The 19,203-nt window shown below is 49.3% G+C and overlaps 1 long non-coding RNA gene across 3 annotated transcripts in view; it reads right to left on the bottom strand.

Moving 5' to 3' along the window:
• Positions 1–3,467: 3,467 nt before the first annotated feature.
• The window catches only part of LOC117199474 (uncharacterized), a 170,290-nt gene continuing 154,554 nt past the window's right edge, over positions 3,468–19,203 (bottom strand). Inside the window, exons 4-6 of one of the 3 annotated variants that reach the window (XR_007470876.1) lie at positions 14,384–14,496; positions 10,286–10,476; positions 3,468–9,648 (exon numbers count right to left, since the gene is read on the bottom strand). This is a non-coding gene — a long non-coding RNA (uncharacterized LOC117199474). Of the gene's footprint in view, positions 10,477–11,886; positions 13,990–14,383; positions 14,497–19,203 lie in introns of those variants that run through there. The other 2 variants (XR_007470875.1, XR_007470874.1) reach the window with 2 other exon arrangements.

Here is a 19,203-nt window from a genome sequence, read left to right on the forward strand (position 1 = left end):
GGAACTCATGAGGTAACTGGGGTCGGGCTGTTAGAAAGGAGATGAAGGAAGTGGATTCAAGGGTGTGTAATTTGGGTTTTAAAGATGCCCTGAGGGGAATTCCCTGGCAGTCCAGTGGTTAGGATTCCACGCTCTCACTGCTGAGGGCATGGGTTCAATCCCTGGTCTTGGAACTAAGATCCCACAAGCTAAAAAAAAAATAAAGGCCTGAGGAAGAATGAGCTGAACTGAACTGATTGTGGTAAAAAACAAAGAACAAAAACAGAAAGAAAAGGGAAATTATGGTACATATGTGACCCCATCTTTCCAATCTCAAAAGAAACAAAAGGAGGTGGAAGCTGGACTGTTCCAAGGCTGGCCACCAGGTGACACCACAGGCCCAGGACAGCTTGGTTGCAGTCATGGCAGGTAGAGGGGACTCGGGAGGTCCCAGGGGACCGGGGGAGTCACAGGTTTGGAAGCACAGGACATTCTCAGATTCCATCCTCCTTCTGACTGAGTTGGAGAGAGAATGCCCATGCACATTCCCTTCCTTCTCCAGCTGTCATCCCATCTCCCCTGAGGATTTTATGCTGGTATACTAGGTGGCATGGGGATGGATGGTGCCCAGAGGGATGGGGGCCCAGGACGGGTGGTGAGTGAAGAGACGAGGAAGGTGGTGCTCAGGAAGGTCTTGGACAAAACCTTGATAGCGTGAGCGGGCAGAAGACCATGAACCTTTATTGAAAGTCCGCCTCCACTCACAGGTCCTGACACAGGGAAGCCCAGGGGTGAATCAAGCCACCTACAGGGCTGCCCACGGATGCAGGTGATTCAGAGTTTAGGTTTGGCTGATAACAGCCCCAGAAAAGCTGAGAATGAGCCCTTTGTGAGGGTGGCTCCTCCGCAGGCCCCCTCCTCACAGCTGGGCCGGCTACAACGGGCCTGTGAGGAGAGCTGCCTTGCAGGAAACAGGACTGACCGGAAAAATGCAAAGAAACTGAACGTCCTCTACAGTAAGATGCTGTGTGAGAACTTTAAGATGCCTTAGGGCAAATGTGCAGGAGAAAGATGCACCTTGGCTGGAGCCCACTTTATTTTCATCCAGGTTTTCAATCTCATCTGTGTCCCCTCCCTCCCACCCCCAAGTACCCCAGAGAAAACATCACTTTCAGTACTGTGTAAGTCAGAACTCTGGGTTGCAAATGGCCAAAACTCAGCTTGAGTCAACTTGGTGAAAAGAGGGCATTGACTAACTAGTTCATTCAGGGCATGAATGGAGTTCACCCTGCTGGAACTCCCTTCTCTCTGCATCTCTCAGAGGCTGGTGTCATCCTATCTTCTGCAGACAGGCTTTACCCTGCCTTGGCAGGGAAAACGACCATGGTCAGTTCAGGGCTTATGACCAGAAAGGAAATTATACCATCTGCTACTTGGTCAGGGAAAAGTCCTGAGGAAGAACTCTGATTGGCTCGCCTTGAGTCACGTGCTCAGTTCTGGACCAGTTGCTGTGGCCAGAGGGATGCATTGCTGTGATTCTCCCAGACTGAGTCACTTGCCCAACCCTGTGGGAATGAGGCACTGAACAGACACATACAATACAATAACCTCCTTGCTGTGTACTTGGGGTCTCTTGAGGCAGAACTGCTAGTTGTTCCCCTAATAACAATTTCTCCTTTTCTCTAACAGAACGAAAGGTGCTTACTGGGATACGTGGCTGCCTGGAATAAAAACTACATTTCCCAGGTTCCCTCGCAGCTAAGGATGGTCAGGCTGCTAAGAGTTCTGGACAATGGGATGTGAGCGAAGCCAGGTGTGAAACTTCCAGATGGGAAGCATGCTCTTGGCCCTCTTTCCCCCACTTTGTGCGGTCTGGAAGCCTATGTGACGGTGAGCCCCTTTGGATCCTATGGGTGAGAACAAGACCACAGAGACGGCAGAGTAACAAGTCAGTTAGAAGAAGTCTGAGTCCCTGATACCACTGTGGTCCCAAACTGTTTATGCCTGGACTGTTACACAGACATGTCTCTTGTTTAAGCCACTCTTATTTTGGGTCTCTGTTACATCAGCCAAGGGTATATCCTAAGTAATACATCTTGGACCTTCTCTTGGTACCCACTGCTGTGGGCTGAAAATGCCATCCCTTGTATCCAGGACAGAATTTGTTCTCTGACCATGTATGTATACCTCCATCCAAATCCAGAAAAGTCCTCCTAGTAACCAACCTACCGTTTGCTGGGAGTGTGACCAGACACACCACAGAGGCAGATCTGTTCTCTCTAACCTGAGAAGTTATTTTCATTTCTCCCTACACCCTGACTCCATCTCACTGGGTATGTTCCAAAGTGTTTTGTCTGTGGGTTAGACCAGACTCTGCGTCAGCCCGGGGCTCCTATAGAGTGGAGGCCATGCTCCCTCATCAGACCGGGACTTCTGAGCGCTGGAGCCGTGGAGAAGTATAAAGCCCAGGCCCTGCCCCCGGGATACTCGCTGTGCCGCTCTCTTTAGGGTAACGGCAGCACACAGATGGCCCATCTGCCTCTGAGGCAGGAAACTTGGGGCACAGAGTTACTGAGAGCCGAGCAGTGGGAGACTCAGGAGAAACTGCTGATTCCTCCCTCTTCTGCTGCCACCTGGGAGTGTTCTGACCTCGGGCTTCTACTCAGATCTTTGAGGCCCATGGTCCTGAGGGAGGGAAGAGAAAGCACCAGCGGGGTACGGGCTGGGTTTCTGGGATGGGGGAGAGGCAGTGGCTAGGTCATATCTGAGGTCAGTGTAGGAGACGAGGCACAGAAAATAATCCAGGGACTTTGAGTCTAACGATCCCAGACCCTCATTCCAAGCTTTCATGGTTTAAGAAGGATAATTGAGTTAATCCTAGGTGGGAAATCCAGAAGGAAAGCTTGCCTCAGAAACACAGGCTGGGCTGGGCTGGGCTCTTCCTTTCTTTCTGTACCGATTGTGTTGAAGAACAATGGTGGGCAGGCCCGCGTCTTTCTTAGAGCCGTCCTTGGCTCCCAAGTGGCTGGCTTCACCTCTTCTTCTTTCCCTCTGAATATCCTCCCTCAGAGGGGCCTCCCTAAGAGGCAAGATGGTGTCTCTACCCTCAGACTGGGGTCTGAGGACTTCTCATAGGTCAAGCTGGACTAGCCCAGGGCCAACCTGAACCAACAGGAAGGTGACGTCAGGTGTCCAGGCTGCATCCCTGGATTTCCTTAGCGATGGAGGCAAGACCTCCAGCCCCACCTCTCTAACCAAGGCAGTTCTCTGCACTGGTTTCCCCTGACCCCAGCACTGGATCTAAGGGAAGAGTACTAACTTCCCGGCTCCCCTTCCCATGAGGTACCTCAACCCTGAGAGACAAACAGGGCTGATGACACAGTGGCATGGAAGCAGGATGCTGAGTGATGACACTTCCACGCACGTGCCACGGCATGCCGCGCTCCTAGCTGGTGAGAGAGAGCCGATCTGGCCTCCCCCCCCACCACAGCACGGCTTCCTCGCCTGCCTCGGCTGAGCCCTGATACGCCTGCCTGCCCTCCCCTGCGATCTGCCCTCCCCCTGCTCTCACACGACACGCCCTGGAGCTCCTGCACCACAGGCAGCGCTCTCTCCTAGATCTTCAGCCTCTTCTTGGAATGCGTCCTTCTCCTCCTGGCCCTGAGCTACCACCTCCCAGCAGCCCTCTCAGGTGGAGGATGTTTAGTCTCACATTCTCTGCACCTCAGGGTGAAAAGATGGAGTTGTCCGTATTATTCCTCATGGTCATTTCCAGCCCATTACTCCCATCCTCTTGTAAAGCCCTGAACCATTGACACTGCTGCTTCCAGCTATGCCATCCTCCCTCCTCGGCCCTGTCATCTCCCAGCCTCCCAGGCTTGCTCCCTCCCCCAGTGAAGACCCATGTTCCAGCCTCCTCATCTTCTCCTGTACCCCCTCCTGCCACTATCCTAGACAAATGGAAAGACCTATATCCACACTCTGACCTCTTGCTTCCATCACCTACATCTCCAATAATTCCCGCCTTAGCTATCCATTGCCACATTTAGCCCTGAAGACCTTATGGCCACCCAAAGCCTTACTTCTGAAATCAGAACTTCTCACCTTCCACTATCCAACCATCCATCCATTGCCTCCAAGCCTTTCTGCTTCCTGGCCCAGGTGGCCCTGCCACAGGTCTCTGGCCTCATAGAACTCTCCAGTCCACTGATTCCTTCACTTTGTCTCTATCCATCAGCCCCCTCCTGCCTTCACTTCTCTCCTCTCCCAGCTTAGAGTCCAAGGTTTGTGGATGAATAAACTGCGGGATGTTCACACAATGGACTATCACAAAGCAGGTTAAATAAATGAGCCACAGCAAAGTAAAACAATGTGAATAAATCTTAGCCATATACAATTAAGTAAAAAAGGTAAGTCCCCAAAGATTGCGTGGAGAGCAATACCCTTTTAATGAGGTTAAAAACAATTAATATAAAATGTATAATTTTTGGAAATATATGTAGATGCAATAAAACTATATAAAAAGGACATCAAGGGAATGTGGTACACAGACTTCAGGATGATAGTTACTGTGGGTTGGGGGAGGTAGGGGGCTGGGATGGCGAGGAGGAATCGTATGGAAAGATGTGGGTCATTGTCAAGGCTTTGGTTTGGGTGGTGGTTCTGCAGGAGCCTATTTAATCATTACAAATAACGAATTAAAAATATAGCACGAGGGCTTCCCTGGTGGCGCAGTGGTTGAGAATCCGCCTGCCAATGCAGGGGACACGGGTTCGAGCCCTAGTTTGGGAAGATCCCACAGCAACTAGGCCCGTGAGCCACAACTACTGAGCCTGCGCGTCTGGAGCCTGTGCTCCGCGACAAGAGAGGCCGCGATAGTGAGAGGCCCGCGCACCGCGATGAAGAGTGGCCCCCGCTCGCCGCAACTAGAGAAAGCCCTAGCACAGAAATGAAGATCCAACACAGTCAAAAATAAATAAACTAATTTATTTATTAAAAAATATATATATAGCACAAGTGGATCAACGATGAGTGAGTCAGGGAACAAAGGATGTGTGGAGGAGTCCAATGAAATCAAGATTCCATGGGTTATCATGGCTTTACTCTCTTGCAATTATATTGAACCTCCCTCACCTTCCCACCACTAAATTCACAGATATCCCCGTGTCTGCCTCATTACAATGGAAGAAGCGTCCCAGTTTTTCAGTGAAAGAAAAATTCCATCTCTTGTTCCCTGAATCCCATTGCTTCTCATCTTCTCAAGGGCTTTTTTCCTTCGCCTATCTCCCCACTCTCTTTCCTCATCAATCTCTCCCTCCTTAATGGGTTATTTCCACGAGCACACAACATGCTCTAGTCTCTCCCATCTTAAAAACAAATAAACTGGGAATTCCCTGATGGTCCAGTGGTTAGGATCCGGCGTTTTCACTGCCGTGGCCCGGGTTCAAACCCTGGTCGGGGAACTGAGATCCCGCAAGTCATGCGGCATGGCCGGAAATAAAAAGGAAAAAAACAGATAAACTTTCTGTATTAGTTAGGATAACGTTAGGCTGCTGTAACAGAGGAATCCCCAAAGACTGTCTCAAAGGTAGAAGTTGACTCTCACATGAAAAGCCTAGGAAGGCAGTGTAGGGGTGATACGGTAACTTCTTCTATCTGTTGCTCTGCCATCCTTAACTTGCAGCTTCTCTCCAAGATGGACGCCCCAGCCCTAGCCAGCACTTCAACCTCCCAGCCAGAAGGAAAGGGGAAAAGAGGAAGGAGGAAATAAGGCTACTTCCTTTGAGGGACACGGCCTGGAAGTTGCATACATGTCCAATCACAAGGTATTGCCCTCAGACTTGGTCAAAAAACACAACTAGTGGCAAAGGAACTTAAGAAATATGGTCTTCGTTGGGCAGCAATGTGTCCACTTAAAGATTCCATCACTATTGAAGAAGAGGAGAATGGCTATTGAGGGAAAGCTGGCGATCTCTATCACCCTCTGCACCTTTGACCGCCCAAATAAATGCACGCTTTCTTCTCACACGTGCAACATGCTAATCCCCTTCCCAAGCCCAAACCCACAAGGTTTCATCCATGACTGCAACCAGCTCAGAGCCCAGGCCTTCCTGACAATTGTCAGATCTTTATATGAAGTTCAGATGTTGGTCTGGTGACATACAAACTAAAAACCAAGTTATCTATTTGTTCCCCTTTACCAACCAGCAACACATACACATATACTCTATAAGGCAGAACAGGATAACCCCAATTAATCTGCCATTTGGAGAGGGAAAAATAGAAAACACATAGCAGGAACATAGCAATTAACAGATCGCACTGGGCAGGAATTCCAAGGGTTCCCTATCTCAGAGAGGAGAACGTTCTTTGGTATTGAATACCTGAAAACATTCTCTGTGGCTCTTGGCTCTGCTTTCGGGGCAGTATTTCTTTGTCTACCTGTTGTCCTCCAGGGCCACATCTGAAAAGGGCATTGGAGAATATACCCTTCTGGGTGGTGAGGGTGCAGTGTTCACAGCCTGTTTCCTGCCGGTGCAGGTTTGGGAGCTCACAGCTTGCTTTAGGAGTTGAGCAATTCTAGAGTTGTACTGGCCAGCCTTGTAGACTTTTGCCAATGACTTACCCTCAAAAACTTAGCATAACATTAAAAAGTGAAATACAAAACATAATTCAATGTACAATCATATAGAAAAGAATTAAATAGGAATAAATCGAACAAGCCTTGTACATTGAAAACTATAAGACATCATTAAAATAAATTGAAGAGAAACTAAATAAATGGAAAGTCATCCTGTGTCCATGGATTAGAACACAATATTGTTAAGATGGTAATATTCCCCCAAATGACCTACAGACTCAATGAAATCCCTATTAAAATTCCAGCTGCCTTTTTTGCAGAAATTGAAAATGTATCTAAGATTCATATAAAATTGCAAGGGGCCCAGCATAGCCAAGACAGTCTTGAAAAAGAAGAACAAATTTGGAAGACTCACACTACCCTATTTCAAAACTTACTGCAAAACTACATTAATCAACACAGCATGGTACTGGCATAAGAATAGACACATAAGTCAATGGAACAGAATTGAGACTCTGGACATGGAGACTTTGACACATGGTGAAAAAATAGTCTTTTTCAAGCATGGTCCTGGGACAACTAGATCTCCCTATTCAAAAGAATGTAATCAGATCCCTACTTCACACCACATATAAAAATTAACTCAAAGTTGATTATAGACCTAAATGTAAGAAAGAAAAATATAAAACTTCATGATCTTGGATTAAACATTGACTTTTTTTTTTTTTGTGGTACCCGGGCCTCTCACTGTTGTTGCCTCTCCCGTTGCGGAGCACAGGCTCCGGACGCGCAGGCTCAGTGGCCATAGCTCACGGGCCCAGCCGCTCCGTGGCATGTGGGATCTTCCTGGACCGGGGCACGAACCCGTGTCCCTTGCATCGGCAGGTGGACTCTCAACCACTGCGCGACCAGGGAAGGCCCAAACTATTTTTTTAAATTTATTTATTTTATTTTTGGCTGCATTGGGTCTTCGTTGCTGCGTGCGGGCTTTCTCTAGTTACTGTGAGCAGGGGCTATTCTTGGTTGCAGTATGCGGGCTTCTTACTGTGGTGGCTTCTCTTGTTGTGGAGCACGGGCTCTAGGCACACAGGTTTCAGTAGTTGTGGCACACGGGCTCAGTAGTTGTGGCTCGCAGGCTCTAGAGCGCAGGCTCAGTAGTTGAGGCGCATGGGCTTAGTTGCTCCGTGGCATGTGGGATCTTCCTGGACCAGGGCTCAAACCCGTGTCCCCTGCGTTGGCAGGCGGATTTTTAACCACTGCGCCACCAGGGAAGTCCCTAAAACTATTTTTAAAAAATTAGTATGACTACAGTCTATTTGTTTCTAATCTGTTCCATAAGCAAGTAACCCAGCCAAAAAAGCTGGAGCAGACATAGTTCTTAAACCTGAAGACATTTTTACGCACATTTATTTCCCAGCCTCTATACTCTGCCCATCCTACCCTGTCTTGACTTTATAATAGTTTATGAGGTTACCTAACCTAGTAGGCCTGTGTGGAAAGGCAGCACCCTGAATCTGCTCTGGGCTGTTGAACTGACTCCCATTGTCGGGCAGGGTGTTCCTAACTGGAGCTAACTGGGAAAGGCTTGGGCCACAGTCTTGTCTCCTGGGAAAGCTGCCTCTTCAGGGCTCCTTCACGTCACTTCCTCAGTTTGGGGTGCAAAAGCAGTTGACTTCCTCAGCACCTTTCCAAATACTGGATTCTTAGTCAACTTACCTTACTGGCCACAGGCAGGAAGAATCTCCATGAACAGAGCTCTGTTTATTTTCATCTATGCTTGCAAACTGCTGTCTCTCTTCTGAGTGTTTCTCTCTTCCAGGACCTTGCTATAAATGTGGGGAGAAGACTACCCACCAACACTTGCACCTTTTCTAACCACTTCCTCTAGAACTAGAGGCTCAGTAGGCACGTGAACTGTCTTCCAAGATATCAGAGGAGATAGTGTTACCAACTGTTTTGCATAGCACGGGTCACCAGCTTTCCAACCTGACATATCTGCTCACCGCACAACGCCTCATGTTTAAAATTCTGCCACATCCGACATTCCACTTCTGGATGTCAAATTCTATGTTAATCAGAATATAGTTTAGACTACTGTAACAAAGGCCTCAAACTACACTGGCTTACACAAAGTAGAAGGGTTTTTTTTTGTTGTTGTTGTTTTTTCTCTCATGTACCTTGATGGTTCAGGGCTGATACGGGGGTTTAGTGGTTTTGGAGGACTCAGGTTTCTTGTATCTTTTTACTTCACTACTTTCAACATGTTGCTTCCAGCACACAGTCTAAGACAGCTTCTGTCAGAGGTTGGATTACTCAGGAAACAGACTCTGAGACAGATTTGCAGCCAGGTGTTCTACTGGGGAGTGAACCCTGATGGCAGGGGGAGTGATGGAGGTAACACTGGGCAAAGGGCAGAGCTGAGCTGTGATGCAGTCACAACAGAGGACTCAGCCAATCCCAGAGGAGCTCTGGTGCTGGGGTGGCCTTCACAGTTGTCTCAATTAAAGCAAGGAACTAGGTTTGTTACCCCACAAGTCATTGGATACGGGCCCCCTTTTGATACTCCCAGGGAGGAAGCATAACTTTGGGCAAAGCAGTTTCTGGGGAAAGATTCAGCTGAGCTGTGAGTGGACAGTGTTCCTGGCAGTTGGGGGAAGGAGGGCCTCGGTTTTAGATGGGGTATCAGGCAGTGTCCACTGGTGTCCAAGGCTACAGAGTCCACGAGAGCTCCCAAGGTTCTCATCACCAGGTTTGCCTGGTGGGAAATGGAAAAGCCCACACAGTACTTCCACTCACATCCCTTTAACCAGACTTAGCCACACGGTTGCACCTACCTGGAAGGTAAAAACTCGAGAAAGAAAGCAAAAGTGAAGTCATTTGGAGTCATTTGGGAGTCTCTGCCATGTGTCCCTTGATTCCGTGTCCTTCTCTAGCCATTGTCTCATTTGTCTGTCCCTCCTCAGAACCTGGCTTCCTCCATTTCTGCATCTGTCTTTGCTCCAGAAGCCCCACCTGACATCTCTTGGCTGCTGTGTTAGACTTATTGGATTGTCTCTTTCAGTCACCTGCAAAAGTATTCAAACTAGCTCCTAGGGGGAAAAAAGATTTTATGAGGTCATGTATTGGATCAAAGAGAGGATCTACCTTCAGGCACGGATGGACCCAGAGGTTCAAATGATGTTACCAGAGTTGTCTCTCTCCATTTCCTGATCTGTCTTTCCTGTGTTGGTTTAATTTTCTGACTGAATGATGCCACTGACAGTGCCAGCCCTACATTTTCTTACAGCTCACAAACTCAGAGAAGAGTGCAATCCTCTCTCCTTCAGTGTCCCCCATGTGTGCTCACCCAAGGACCAACCTTTGTGTCCAGGGGGGTGAGTGCTCTGACTGGCCAGCCTGAGTCACGCCCTTTGGCGTGCTTGGGGAAGTGAGGCCGTATATGTGATAGCCCAACCAGAAACACTGGCTGGGGCGGGGGGATAGGCAGTGGGCTTCTATTGCTAAACAGGAGGGAAGGGATGCTGATGCTGTTATAGCCTGGGTATCTCAAACTTAACATATCTACAGCTGAACTCTTGGCTCCCCTCCCAGCCCCAAATATGTGCTGTCTCCACTCTTCCCATATGGTAAGTGGCACCTGCATCTACCTAGCTGCTTAAGCAAGATAACTGCGAGCCATCTTTATACGTCCTTCCCTCTTCACCCCACATCCCAACGTTCACTTACAGATTCTACCACTCAGATGCTCTTCGATCAGTCCCATCGTCCATCTTCTCCATCGCCAACGTGTTGCGCAGCCTCCATCACCTCATCCTGTGTTATTCTGATGGGTTCCCCTGTCTCTGTATGCTCACTCTGTCTTGTTGCTGGTTGTTACATGGCAACCAGAGGCATCCTCCTGAAACCTGCACATGAGACTGAATATAACATGATGACTAGGGGTGTACCTGGAACAAACGGGCACCAGTGCAAAGTATCCAATTCTGATTTTCCACTGGAGAAGTCCCAGATTAGAATTCACTGTCACTCATCATGGCACTTGGCACCTGAAGACTTGTTCAGTACCCATTTCCTCCCCCAAACTGGAAGTTCTGGGAGGGCAGGGATCTTGCCAATCCCATAGTCCACCTCATCCCAGGCACTGTTTGGAGCACACAGCCCTGGGGGCTCAGTGAAGGCAGGATGATGGTCTTGGTACGAGTGGGAGGGGGTCTTGGAGCCAACTGCCTCCCCCAAGGCATCTTAGATTTTCCAGAGGTCAGAATCCTGGGGTGGGTTGGGGACCGCAGAGCTGCCATCTGAGCTCCCTCTATGGGAGAAGACCCAGGGAGAAGGAGGAAGATGGGAAGAGAGGCTGGGCCTAAGGAGGAGGAGAGCCTAAGAAAAAAGGCAGGAGAAAGCCAAAGATATGAAGGGCGCAAAGCATGGAGCTGATCTCCCTGTGCTATGCAGCTGCTTCCCACTAGCTATCTATTTTGGGATAGGGAGGGTGGGAGGGAGATGCAAGAGGGAGGAGATATGGGGATATATGTATATGCATAGCTGATTCACTTTGTTATACAGCAGAAACTAACACACAATTGTAAAGCAATTATCCTTCAATAAAGATGTTAAAAAAGAAAAAAAAAGAAGGGCAAGCAGAATGAGAGGGGTGGAGAATTCCAGAGAAAGGGGCAGCTAGGAGCAGAAGGAGGTAGGCTGGGGGTGGGAGGTTTGAAGAGGAAAGAGAAACCATTCTTTTTGAATGGGTCAGGGTGTGTGTGGTGGGTCTCCCAACACACTGATTCCAAGGTGTGGGAAGCTGAGATCGCCTGCCTTGTGCTTGTGTGGTTTTCTCAGTCAGCCCAAGACCCCTGGGAGGAGAGTGGGGGACACCCAGCCAGAGGCTCCCCCAATCAGGAGCACCCATAGTCTATGGTGACTATCCCAGCACCCTAACTCACTGTTGAGCTGTGGCCCAAGCCCAGCAATGCTCTATCGGGACATGCAATTACAGGGGTTGGGTTACAGTTCCAACATTGGCAAGGGCTCGGTGGCCGGAGATAGGAAGGTGGCACCCGGAAGGGTTGTGTGTGTGCTGAACTGCAGGCTCCCAGCACCATCCCCCAAGGCCAGCTCACAAGGCCTCCATTGTTGGGGGCTGGCTCCCAGCCCATCACCGGCCAGATAGGAGCTGCTGTTCTGACAAGGCAACAAAAGCACACCCCAAGTTCATACAGATGCCGTTACCCCATCCTTATCAGGCGGAGGGAAGGGAGCTAGCAAAGCTAATGTTGATTCAGAGAGAAAAAGGAAAAAGGCATATTAACAATCATGGCAAAAGTGAGTTCCGGCAGCAGGGGTGAAGACCACGGGCGCTAGTCTGGGGTTTTTATAACGAGCAGCTGGAGGCAGGGGTGGGACGGTGAGGAGTGTCCGGTGGGTGGGGGAGGAGCCCCCCCAGTGTGCCCGGCCCTGTGCCGGGGACAGAAGCCAAGCAGGTGCATTCTGCCGCTTAGAACTTGAAGTCTAGTCAGGAAAACAGGGCTCTTTTCTTCACCCAATATAATCAAGGGTCCACCACTTGCAGGCTCTGTTTATAAATGCTGGGGGTTCCCGGGGCTGGCGTTCTAGTGGATTGTACTGGAAAATAAAGAGTCCTGAAGACCAGCACCTAGGAGAGCAGGTCGGGACTCAGACAGAGAGAAGGGGGTCTCGGAGATGGCAGGTCAGCAAAGGCACTGAGGGCTGGGCCTGGGCTGGGGGATGAAGGAGCAGAGCTCCTACCCCAGCTGCCTGCTTCTAGGCAAGGAACCTTGTCTCAATGAGCCAGTTTCTTCTTCTGTAAAATGGGGACAAGAGAAACTACCCAAGGGAATTAACATTGAGAATGGAAAGAGAACCCAGGTAAGCACGGAGCATGGTGGTAAATCACGATAAGCCTTTGGTCAGTCAGATTCACAAGGGTGAGAGAGACGCAGCCACCACGTGCAGGGGGCCGACAGTCAAAAAAGGGAGGTAAGACATGGGAAAGGTGGGGTGGACCCAAGTCAGGGTGGTGGGCTAGGACTGGGTTAGCTGGCGAGGAGTAGGGAAGGCAGCTCTGAGGACAGGAAGAGCGGGAGCAAAGGAATGGCGGCCCAAAGGAGCCCAGCCCATCTGGGGGTGGGAGGTGGTAAGGGCGGGACCATTCACATACCATTGTCCCCTCCCCCATCCCATCCCCAGAGGCCCCAGAGGGAGCACACCAAAGACGGTCACTCATGGGGATTACCATTTAAAAGTTCTGCTGTGCCCTTTGGGTATGCTTTGAAATATAGATTTGGAAAAAAAGCACTTTAAAGATGAAAAAGGGCTTCCCTGGTGGCGCAGTGGTTGGGAGTCCACCTGCCGATGCAGGGGACACGGGTTCGTGCCCTGGTCCGGGAAGATCCCACATGCCGCGGAGCGGCTGGGCCCGTGAGCCATGCCTGCGCATCCGGAGCCTGTGCTCCGCAACGGGAGAGGCCACAACAGGGAGAGGCCCACGTACCGCAAAAAAAAAAAAAAAAGATGAAAAGTGCCTAGAAAATGTCAGTCTGTAGAATCTGCTGCCCTTGAAATAGAGACACAGATGTAGAGGACAAAATTATGGACACCAAGGGGGGAAAGTGGCCGGGGGGGTGGGTGGTGGTGGGATGAAATGGGAGATTGGGATTGACATATACACACTAATAAGTATAAAATAGATAACTAATAAGAACCAGCTGTACAAAAAAATAAATAAAATTAAATTTAAAAGAATAAAAAACAAAAAAGAATCTGCTTCCCTCAAGGCAGTGAGTAAAGAAGCCCATTCAATGGAGAATGGACTTGATTAAGAGGAAAGGGAATGGACTGCCCGGAAAGTTGGTTGCTGGGGAAACCTGCTATTAGAAAGGGGCCAGGGTCGGGAGGGGGGAAAGCATGTCCTGTGCATGTGTGTCATGCACTAGCAGCAGTCTGAGACCAAGCTGCCACGGGCAGACGCGGCATGGGAGGAACAGAGAGCCTTATTTGTCCACTCGGGCTGCCGTAACAAAGTACTGCAGACTGGGTGTCTTCAACAGCAGACATTTATTTCTCACAGTTCTGGAGGCTGGAAGTTCAAGGTTAAGGTGCCAGCTGATTTGCTTCCTGGTGAGGACTCTCATGGCTTGTAGACGGCTGCCTTCTCTCTGTGTCTTCACATGGCTTTTCCTCTGCGCAGGTGCAGAGTGAGAGAAATCTCTCGTGTCTCTTCCTCTTCTTATAAGGACATCAGTCCTATTGGATTCGGGCACCACCCTCATGACCTCGTTTAACCCTAATTACTTCCTTAGGGGCCCCATTTACAAATACAGAGTCACAATGGGTGGTGAGGGCTTCAGTATATGAATTCGCAGGGAGGGGGGCTCACAAACATTTAATCCATCACAGAGATCTCCTTTAGTCTGCAAGAGGCAAGAGAAAGTAGTGTGCTAGAAAATAAAGTTTTCCCTGGGATTAGCAGAACAGATCACACATTTAGTCCTCCTCTTGGGGCAATTAACGCTGACAGCACAGGAAGAGCTACAGATGGCCCATTACTCCCTGGGAGTACTGAGAACACTTTCCAGAGAAATTCTTACATTGGAATAAGGAAAACAGTTTTTGCATTCATTTGCAAACAGTAGAAACTTAATGATGGAAATACCTGACTGTACCCAGATTTTAGTTTTTCTTTAGATCTTAACCATTGGTGAGTAACAAGTCTTTATGATTCTCAGTTTAAGAAAGGTTATAAATACAGGAAATCTCACTGGGATATTAAAAGAGTATGATGTTCCATCTCTTAATTATGAATACCTTAGAAAATCTTGGGACTTCCCTGGCGGTCCAGTGGTTAAGATTCCGCTTTTCCACTGCAGGGGGCAATGGGTTCAATCCCTGGTCAGGGAACTAAGATCCGGCATGCCGCGCTGTGTGGCCAAAAAAAAAAAAAGACTTAACTGGTTGGTCCACATTATATAAATGTTGTTGCTCTTATTTTTCATGTGATGACTGCTGTGTGAATAGCAGGTGTGGTGCTTGCAGGGAAAGAAAAATAAACCTTTACACAGCCAATTATGTGCCTGTTATTTTATTTACATCATCTCATTTAATCCTCCCAACAATCCTGCAAAATTAGCATTAGTCCCATTAATTTGTTGGTGGAATTTTCCCCATTTTGCAAAGAGGGGAACTTAGGCTCAGAGAGGTTATGTTAACTCAGTGGAGATTAACCAGCTAGTAAGTGGTAGAGTCAGGATTCGAACTCGGGTGTTTCTAAAGGTGATGTTCATGCTCTTTACATCCTTTGCTGCCCTAGTCTTGCAAGCCCAAACCAATGAGACAATAAGAGATGTCATGCACTCAGGCACCCGGCCACTTCACCCAGCCGTACATGCTCACATGCATGTCCATTCAGGTCTGTGTCTGGCCATAGTCCCCTCCCTCACATCCAGCCATGGGTTGGCTCACTAAGTCCCAGCTGGGGTGTCATACAGTGGAAGGGAGGATATCATGGTGGTTCCTGACACAAGGTCAAGGTGGCACCTGCCATTTCCCCTTCTGAATGCCAAGCATTCAATCTGTAATTGATTCTGGGTCCTTCTTTGCCTCAGCCTTTTATAGAAAGCATAGGCTACCCATACAGTTGGAGTTTCCTTTGTCTCTACCTGCCCTGTCTTGCATGCTAGCCTTGGCTCTGGCTCCTTCAAATGCCTTCAGTCCTGTCCCAGTTGACCCACCTCCCGCAGCCAGTAGAGAGCCATTTAAATGTGGGGCTCCCTGGGCCAGTGCACAGAATTGCAGCCCGTCTCTCCCATCCCAGTGCTCACTGTGGCTCCCCACCCCCGCTGAGTTTTTATGATTCATTGTGGACTGAATTTTTGTGTGCCCCCAAAGTTCACATGTCAAAATCCTAACCCTGACAGGATATTATTAAGAGGTGGGGACTTTGGAGGTGATTAAGTCATAAGGGTGGAAAGCTCATGAATGGGATTAATGCCCTTATAAAAGAGACCCCAGAGGGCTCCCTCACCCTTCCCACCATGTAAAGACACAGCAAAAAGATGGTCATCTGTGAACTAGGAAGCAGGCTCTCACCAGACACTGAATCTGATGGTGTATTGACCTTGGACTTACCACCTCCAAAACTGTGAGAAATAAATTTCTGTTGTTTATAAGTCACCCAGTCTATGGTATTCTGTTACAGCAGCCTGAACGGACTAAGACAAGTCTTAACTCAAGTACCCTTCCTCCCGGAAGACTTCTCTGACCTCCCAAGACCAGGGTGGCTTTCCCTTCCCTGGGCACCCATGGTACCCTGAAATTCCCCTATAAGAGCCCCAGCCCTCCTTGTGGTAGGGCTGTATTTACTTGTCAGTCTCGCCCACTACACTGGAAGCTTCCTGAGGGCAGACACTGGCTCTGTCGTCACTGTATCTCCCAAGCGCAGCTCACAGTAGGTGCTCAGTTAGGTCCCCACGTTTAGCAAATAAAAATTCAGAATGTCCAGTTAGATTTGAATTTTGGATAAACAATGAATACTACTAATAACAAATACTACTAAGAATGAATAAAAATACTGCATTATTGTGTCTGGTAACCCTATGCTCAATAAGTGTTTATTGTACTCCTTACTATGTGAATGAGCAAAAAGCACAGAGAAAGGAAAAGGTCTTGTCTTCGGAAGAAAGCAAGAAGCATCAGTTTGCCTGGAACATAGCCCTGGTGCAAATCTGTCACAGAGTGAAATGAAAGGAGCCCAGCACGCCTGTGCTCAGAGCAGCACCCGTACCTAGTAAGAAATCCATCACCAGTGACGGAGGGATGCGACAGAACGAACACATTGCAGGGGGGCGGGGGGGGGTTAAGTGCCAGAAAAAAGTAGTGAAGATGTCAAAGCAGAAATGGAGGGCGTGATGACGGCAGTGGCTGTGGTCACGGAGGCTTTTGAGGGGGTCAAGTGACCAGCAGGCTGCAGCCTCCACACCCTTACAGAGTGGCCATGTCCTGATTCCACGAGCAGCTGAAACTCTCCTCCCAGACATTGTAGGGGTCTGTGCCCATCTCGAGCAGGACAAGTGCAAACCTTGATTCTCCTCTCCCCACCCAAAGAGTGGAGGGGGTCCCCCGTCCCTCTGGTGTTCCTGAGGCAGGAGTTACATCTCCCCATCCCCGCCCAGGCTGGAGTTTTCCACGAGCCCCTCATGCAGAACCTGGCCTCTTGGGGAGTCTCCCTAACCCTCTGCAACAGGCGGCTGGGCTCCCAGGCCCCAGGGTGGAGGATTGCAGGGAGAGGGAGGAAATAGGCCCCCTTTGTCCCCTGGGCCTGGCAGCACAGTGGGAGCCTGTGTCACGCCAGCTGCTCTAATGCGGCTCTGACTCTGGTGGACACCAGCCTTGGAGGAGCACGTAGCCTGGGGGACCCCATCTGCTTCACGTCCCTCCGAGTGGGACAGGTGGGCTGGCTGTCTGTGCCTGAGGGATGACCCGTGTCTGGGGGGTGCTGGCTGTCTCTAGGAGTGCGTATACGTGTGTTCACACCGGAAGGTCTGACGGAGGGCAGGCAAGTGCGTGTGCTTGTGTGTCTGCCTGTGGGACACATGTGTGCCTTGGGCTGGCCCCGTGAGTCTGCAAGTAGGCACAGACGCGGGTCTGTGTGCGCGCGCTGAGGACAGGTAATGCTTCTGAGCACGTGGGGGGACACGTGCCGAGGTCTTCTCCCGTTGCCAGAATAGGGAGCCTTTCCCAAGCACCAGGCCAAGGAGGGCAGAACTGGCTGAGAAGCTTCCTTGGAGAGAAGTCCTAGAAGATGGGGACCAAGACTCTGTTCCATTGAAACTTGTGTTCTGCACACACATCCCCTGGGGCTCTGGGTTTGGCTGTTCCCTTCACTTGGCCCCTCCCAGCCTCTCCCTGCACCTGCTTCCCTGCATGCTGGACCATCAGGGACCCTCATCTGGGATGCGGACCCTCAGCCACGTAGCGGCTGGAAGGATGAGAATGGCTGAAGCTCTTCGGGGTTCAGGATGTTCCCCTAAGGGCTGAGCTGCCCAATCTGGCTTTGCTTCCCTCCCACTCCACCCCCCACAAATCAGAGCCCGGCCCACCCAGCCTTCCCTTCCAACCTGGCTGGAATCAGGAAATGAGATTTCAACTCCATTCAACTAAATCCAACAAATATTTACAGAGGAGGTTCTAGGCACAAGGCTCTGTAAAGCTGGAAGCAGTGGGGTGAAGCCCTTTTACCAGGGCCTGCCTCCCAGATGACTCCAGGTTTAGGGTGATAAGGTCCCACTTTAGGGCTTTGCTCCCTACCAACACCCACAGCTGCTGCCTCAACCGTCCCCTCAACCAGCAATTAATGGAGGCCCTGCCTGGTGAGGGTGCACCCGGGAACCTCCCAGAGAAAATGCCCGCAGCACTGGCAGCCCCTTCCCTGCCCCCAGGGGCCCGCTCCCCACCCTCCAGGATCAAAGGACCCCTCCGAGAGGCAGCCAGAGGAGTAGGTGGCAGAGGAGTGGCGGTCCCCTGCCCACTTCAGGAGATAGTACCAGACACTGAGGGACTTGGGAGTCTGGGTTTTCCTTCTGGTTAAAAGGAAAAGCTATTACTCCCCCAAAGGGGGCCCTCCAGCCTTCAGGGTCCAACCTGCAGGCAGGCGTCTCTCAGCTGATGCCCCAGAAGTCCCTCCCTATATCTTGGTCTCCAAAGTGAAAACTGCAATATGATCCTTGGAGTGAGGCATAAAAATATTGAGTCGGGTTTTTTTTTAATCTAGAAATTTAAGACTTACCAAATATTTAATAAATGGGTTGACACTTGCCCTCCCTCAGTCCCAGTTTCAGATTATCCTGAGTCCCAGAAGGTTCTCTGGGAATCCTAGAGGTGAGGGCCAGCTCCTCTGTGTGGGGCATTTAGGGGGTGCCTTCCTACTTTGGCTCCCTGTCAGCACAAGGCTTCATTTGTTCCTAAGTGCTCCAGTGTGCCACCAGTGCGGTTGGTTTTATAAAAGCGATGCCTTATCCTACGATAAACCATAATGGAAAAGAATATATATATGTGTGTGTGTGTATAACTGAGTCACTTTGCTGTACAGCAGAGATAGGCACTTGTAAATCAGCTATACTTCAATAAAAATAAAATAAAATAAAAGCGATGCCTTAAACAGAAGTATATTTTCATACTTTGTAAAAGAGAAGGGTATAACAGGAAACTCTTTCTGAACCTGCAGGTCTTCTGGGAATCAAATCTAAGGACAGTTTGTGCATTTTTCTTTTACAGAAAGACAAGTATATTCTAGACTCTCTGACCTTTTCTATGACAAGTGTTTATTGGCAGTGTGTGACCCCAGCCAATATTTCAGACAAAAAATGTCCTTCTTATCAACCTGTAGGGAACATTTCAGCAGTGAGTGAGAGAGGCACATCTTTTCAACTAAAATATAGGCTAAGGAGAGAGCATTTTGAAACTGGTTATTTGGAACTGTTTCCATCAGAAGGTGATGTTATTCCTGAAAACTAAGTAAATATGTCACCTATTAAAAATTCTATCTACACTACACAATTAAAGAAATAAGCTTGGACAATTTTCCAGAGAGTTTAAGAGAATGTTGAATTGGTTGGCTAAAAATATAAAAA

The sequence above is a fragment of the Orcinus orca genome, chromosome 13 (assembly GCF_937001465.1).
Source record: "Orcinus orca chromosome 13, mOrcOrc1.1, whole genome shotgun sequence".
Lineage (NCBI taxonomy): Eukaryota > Metazoa > Chordata > Mammalia > Artiodactyla > Delphinidae > Orcinus > Orcinus orca.